Genomic DNA, 6,371 nt, shown 5'->3' on the forward strand with positions numbered 1-6,371 from the left:
TGTGTGTGTGTGTGTGTGTGTGTGTGGTTGTGTCGGTCAGAAGGTAACTTTGGGTCATGTTCAGGTACCATACATCTTGTGGGAGTTTGTTGTTGTTTATAAGAAAAATTCTCTCATTTGTCCAAAACTTGCCAGACAGGTTAGCTTGGGAGGCCCAGGGATCTACGTGTTTCTTCCCACCCAGGACTGGAATTGTGAGTGTGCCACCAGGCTCAGCTTTGTTTTACCTGGGTGTTTGGGACGGAATTCAGGTCCTTACTGACTGAGCCATCTCCCCAGCCCAGCCTGTTGGCCTTTAATGAGGATTTTGGTGACAAAACAGTTTTGTCAACCTGCCTTGTTACTTGGAAAGGATGAGAGCCACTTCCCAAAGTTTAGGAGCAGTTGAGGATAGGGTGGGCCAACCCCTAGCACAGATGTCCACTCTCTCTGAGGAGTCTTGACTTCATCAAATGTTGCTTTCAGGAGCTTTGGGGAAAGTCTGGGCCACATGTCCCCTTTCTCTCTCGTGTACGCACCTGTGTGGCTGAAGTCTGACTGTGGCTGGATTTACTTTTCTAAATTATTATTTTTTATACCTCAGTGAGCTGGTGGCACAGGCTGGTATCTGTTATGATTTTTTTTTTCTATATGACCTTCCTTCCCTCAGCTGTGGGAGCTACACACTGCAGACAGCCCTTGTGGGGTAAAGATGGGACTGCTGGAGCCACACTGGTGTGAGAAGCACCTCTGTTCGTAACAGTCAGAGCGATTCACGCTTGCATTTTTTTTTTTTTTTGTCTTGAGTGGAATGTTATGTCAAAAATCTGAGCTTCCCCAAGCTGAAAAGCTCACAACTGAGTTGTGTGAATAACTCATCCATCAAGACCATTGATTGTGAAATCATGGTAGCCTGTGGTGTTCCTTTAAATTAGTAACTTCCTTTTAGACCTTAGGAAATGTCCTTGGTGCTCCCTTAAAAACCTGGGGATTAAGAGAAATGACACACACCTATAATCTTAGCGCTTGAGACACTGAGGCAGGGGAATTATGAGTTTGAAGGTAGCCTGGGCTGCGTTTTGAGACCCTGCCTCAAGCCAAAGCTAAAACCAAACCAAGACACAAAAAACAATAGCAACAACAACAGCAACAATAACAACAGCAGCAGCAACAACAACAGCAGCAACAACAACAACAACAACAGGAACAACAACTCAGCTTTTTAAGTTAAGGTGAGATGAAAAAAGTGACCAAGTCAGGAACAGAAATCCTTGAACACTCACCCCTGAACAGGAAGGGTTCTTAACTGAGAAAGATGACCCTGTGGTCTTCAGGCACATGTGGAATCCTTCCACAACACTCAAATAGCCACAGTTACAGCAGTGAGTTTGAGTGGCATTGGGCAGTGTGTTCCCGGGGTGGGGGGGGGGCAGGTATCAGTGACCAATGGGATCCAAGGGGAAAGCAGCCACTACCCCAGGCAGCAACACCCCCCAACTCTCCAGGCGTTTACAAGTTCATCTATGAAATCAACCCATGCTTGAGGAGAGCACAGTGTGTGCCCAGGCCACAGAGGTGACAAATGTCTGGCTTCTCTGCTGTTGACTTAGGCGTGGAGAGCCATCTGGTAAGAGATCATGAAGGGATGGGCCTCTGAGAAGCTTTAACTGGAAGCAGGACTTTTTCTGATAATGCAAAGATAAAGGACTCTTGTATTTCTCATGGGGCAGCATGGCCCAGGTTGAAAGAGACACCCTCTCACATAAGACTGCAAATGAAAGAGGCAGTAGCGAGCACGGGTTTGGGAGTCAGGTGGGGAGAAAGTTGAGGGGGGGGATCTCAAATCTCCTCTCTTCTGGCTAAGCAGTCTCTCAGATGTGCTCCGACTCCTAAGACCCCCTCCCCCCAGCTGTGGCGTTAGGCTAAAGGTTTCCATTTGCACATGTTTGATCGCAGATTTAAATGAGATCAAACAAGATGGCCATTGGTTTATGTGGGGCTGGGGAGGAAGCCATCTTCAAGGACTTGGGGAGAAAACCTACAGACAAGCAGGGAGCTTTGAACTTTTCCTTGTTCTATAGGGTTTCAGCTGGGAATGGGATAACTAAAAGAGTTGCTGATGCTGGCCGGCTTGTAGGTCACATTTGAGACACAGGACACCTCCAGCACTGCCAGGAGCAAAAGATGTGGCTTGTAGATATGCCAGGCCCTGGAGGATGCTGGACACAGCAGCTATGACCAGCAAGGTGTAGTGTCAGCTTTTCATGGACACTTCCAAAGGAATGAAAGACCCACTTCCAAAATCTTCTTTAAGAGTGTGGCACCCCAGGATAGCTATGGGTGCAGCTTAACACAGAATCACCAACTTACACATGAGATTTTTTTTGTTGTTGTTTGGTAGTACAATTATGGAGTTCTCAAGTCGGAATTTTGTAGATGCAGTACCTTTTATAATGCCATTGGGCAGGCACACTTGCACTCGTAAGCTGACTAGGAACTCTAAGTATCTACCATCTGGACAACACATTTCTAATTGTACACCAGTGCCTTATCCTAGATACTGGTTCAGGGCTTACTAAAACGACACACTCACACATACTTACACACTCTCTCTCTCTCTCTCTCTCTCTCTCTCTCTCCTCTCTCTCTCCCTCTCTCTCTCTCCCTCTCTCCCTCCCTTTCCCTCCTTCCCTTTCCCTCCCTCCCTCCCTTTCCCTTTCCCTCCTTCCCTTTCCCTCCTTCCCTTTCCCTCCCTCCCTCCCTCCTATTATTTACTCTATTTCTTCTCCTCCAATCTTTCCCATGTCCTATCCAGGTCTAACCTAGGTGAATTGCCAAGTGTGACCGGCTGCATCCCCCCTCCAGCCCCTGCAAATCCCTATGTTGAATGCCTAACCCTCAGGACCTTGGAATATGGTCTCTATTTAGAGACAGACTTTACTTAGGCAATCAGATTAAAAGGGGGAGGGGCACCGCCATCATTCACCAGGGTGCCTATAGAAAGTGGGAAAGATGAGGCAGGTGCTCAGCATGAATAACCCAGGTTTGGAGGCAGAGATGCCTTGATGATTCTACAAGCAAAGGGGTAGGCGACAAAGAGGGCTGACCGAGCAGCAGAAGCTCAGGCAGACGCACAGACTCTTTCTTCCCTGGGGACTCATTCAGAAGGAACCAGCTCTGTAGAAATCTTCACTGTGGACTTGCATCTTCCAGAACTAAGACAATACCTTCCTGTTGTTTAACCCACCAAGCATGTTCTATTAGGGACTCCCAGAAAGACTTGTCTACCCCTCTCATTCTTTCCATCACATCCCTGGCCAGGTTCCATCCATCCTCATGTGGGCTTCTCTCAAATCTCACATTTTGTTTCCACTCTCATTTGTCACATATTCAGACACCCCCCGTCTCCAAAGGTCCAGGTAAAAAGCCCTCTGCTCCAAGTTGACTGATCAGCATACCCTGAAGTCAGACCTCAAGCGAGACGCCTCTTCCACGAACCCACTTCTTATCAGCCACGTGTGCGCCTGTTTGGCTTCAACAGTAGACGGCCAAGAGACAAGGGAGCCACTGTGCCCTGTAAGTCCAGGGGGTCTCCCCAGCCCAGAAAAGAGCATTCGGGGTATGTGATGATATGGAGGAGTTTCCTGGAGGCGTGTGGACTTCGTGAGTCTTAGGGGGAAATAAAGGAAGGACCTCTGCAGCCACACCTGCTGCTGAGAACACACAGTCCATTTTCAGCAACTGAAATGAGCCAGGAAATAGAGCCACCCCCACTCCACCCCCATTATCTGGAACATGTGCCTGTGCCAAAGCTCTCTGTGGTGGTGGCTCAGCTGGCTTCCTATAAGGAGTCTGCATGCTTCTCACTCAGTACTGGAGAGACTCCATTTACCTAAACTTGAAAGACAACCCGGCCCAAGGGATCCTAGAGTCCCCTTGTTCCTAACTGGGTAATTCTGTCACCCTTACCTCACCCCACCCACCCTGGTGTTACATCTAGCAATGTCTGGAGACATTTTCAGCTACCACAAGTGAAAGGCCAATGCCACCGATGTCCAGTTGGGGAGAGTCCAGGAGTGAGCGCAGCTAAATACCTTGTAATACGCAGGACAGAACCACAAAGGAGGAGCTGACTGCATGGTAAGGAAGGCAGCTAAGAGATCTTACTGTAGAGACATCATTTGCTTTGTGTGTGTGTGTGTGTGTGTGTGTGTGTGTGTGTGTGACTCTTGCACACTCTCCTAATTTTCAAATGTCAGGTAGAGAACAGACAACAGAGGTCCCTCTCTTGTAGTACAAGTGTTGAGATCTCTGTTGTTGCAGGAAACAAAACAAAACATAGAAGAAGCCCAAGTCTAAAACTCCATTTACCTGGCTAGGTCACTTTTGTGGCTGAATTCTTTATTCTTTCACAGGGTCACGTAGGTTCCAAGCCATAATCACCTCTATTATTGAAATGAGCTATGTTTATAACTTTCCTCAGGGGTTTACTTATTTTTCAAGCAAACACACAAACAAGAAAGAAACAGATCAGTTTAGAAACTGTGCCAATTACAGCGTTTAAATGAGTACCGTGGGTCCCCGGGGTGCAGGCTGGCAAGTGTGTGTTGTCTTCAAGAAGACAGATATTGACGGATGAACCCCCAGAACCCTCCGGTGCATCTTCGTTAGAGGGTGCACCAAGGATAAGGAGCCCTTGAACACCTCAGGGAGGCAACCACTTCATCAAGATTCTGAGATCGATTAGTGTCTGCGAGTGTGGGAGAATGGGTGTCTGGTCAGGAGAACAAAGATGACGAAGGTCAAAGGATGTGAGCTGCAGAGGGTCTGCTGCAGGGTCGGGCTGCTGAGGTCCATGCTGGCTGAGCATGGACCGTCTCTGCAGCCTCCTCTCAAGCAGAGAGGCAGGGGAAATGACTTACAAAGCCGTGTGTGCAACTGTAGGGGGCACAGCAGGGAGCCGAGGCCTGCCTTGCTCTGTGGCATGGACACCAAGGTGCTCTGAGTCTACTAGGGGGTCCCCATCAGCTTCAGGGGGCAGATGTGGCACCAGAAACATTCCAGAGGCAAAAAGGCACAGATCACTTGGCAGCTCTGATAGATGCCAACCTGCTTCCTCTGTCAGAGCATCTCCATGGGGCAGATGCTAAACCAGGTGCTGAGATGTTAAAAGATGGACATGTTGGAACGGCTCACTCTCCACACTGGGCTGTGGGAACGGCATGCAGTTCCTCTATCTGCACTCATGTGCTCCAAGTATTAGTTGTGTGGCCTTGAGCCACTTCCTTGCCCTTTCTGATCCCCAGCTTGCTCATCTCCGGGCTTCTAGTGCCCATTTCACTTTACGGACTTGTATAAACTACCCTCTCTTGTGGGCTGCCACCAGTGTAGTCAGAGCTAGGAGGCAGCACCATGAACTGGCATAGACCTCAAAATAAAAAGACCAGCCTCTAATCAGTGACTGTGGGCTAAGATGACCCTAGCATGTGGTCTCCTGGGAGCCTGCCCAGAGTGTTCCAGCTAGAGGGTGCCCAAGCATGGATGCAGGCAATCTAAGCGAGGCTTAGGAAAGATGCTATTTGAACACTCCCAATCTGTGATCTATACCACGTACCAGAGGTCTGGGCTGCCGCAAGCTCTACAAGAACAAAGTGGGCCAGTGGCTTTTGAAATCTCCACCGCTCATAAATAAATTACATACCCTGGGATACAAACTCAAATCCATTGGCAACAGAGATCTGGGCCATGTCATTCTGGTTGGGTGGAAGGTGTCCCAGCTTCCAGCAAATGCCAGTGTCTGTCTGGATTTTTGCACCGGAGGTCCCCCAAATAAAGGAGACATCACCTGAAAGCATTCTTATTCGTAATCATCTCACCGTCTATGCGCAGACAGAGCAGAGCAAAAGCAGGTGAGCATCAAAGGTTTCCCAGCTGCGGAGGAAGGGAGTGGTCCCTTGGTCCTGCCTGGGGTGTAGCCTCCCCACGGCCAAAGCAGGCACAGTGCTCAACCCACCCCTCAACACAGTAAAACCAAGCTGAAATTCCAGCCACAACCCAAGTGTAGCACTTTATCTCACACACAGAAAGTAGAAATAGAGAAGCCATTGAGGTGGTTCAAGACAGGGTGGAAGAGAAGCTATGTCTTGTGTTGGTGGAGAAAAAAGAAAATGTCCCACAGGAGAAACCATAAAAATCATAAGCTGGCCAGAGAGCTCCTTTATGTCAGAAAAAGATGACCATTGGATGGTCCTCTGGCAGCTCTGATAGGATCACCTCTAATTTGTGAATCTAATTCCACTCCAGAAGGGTCTACAAAGAAAAACGCCAACCCTTGAAAATGGAGGTTGAAGGCTGAGAGAGTACAGGCCAAGATCTCCCCCCCCACCCCCCCC

At 48.7% G+C, this 6,371-nt stretch overlaps 1 protein-coding gene across 24 annotated transcripts in view; it reads right to left on the bottom strand.

Annotated features, from left to right (window-relative positions):
- Ablim1 (actin binding LIM protein 1) overlaps positions 1 to 6,371 on the bottom strand; it is a 277,019-nt gene that overhangs the window by 153,867 nt on the left and 116,781 nt on the right. The gene's annotated exons all lie outside the window — the stretch shown is intronic.

This window comes from Mus pahari, chromosome 1, assembly GCF_900095145.1.
Source record: "Mus pahari chromosome 1, PAHARI_EIJ_v1.1, whole genome shotgun sequence".
Classification (NCBI taxonomy): Eukaryota; Metazoa; Chordata; class Mammalia; order Rodentia; family Muridae; genus Mus; species Mus pahari.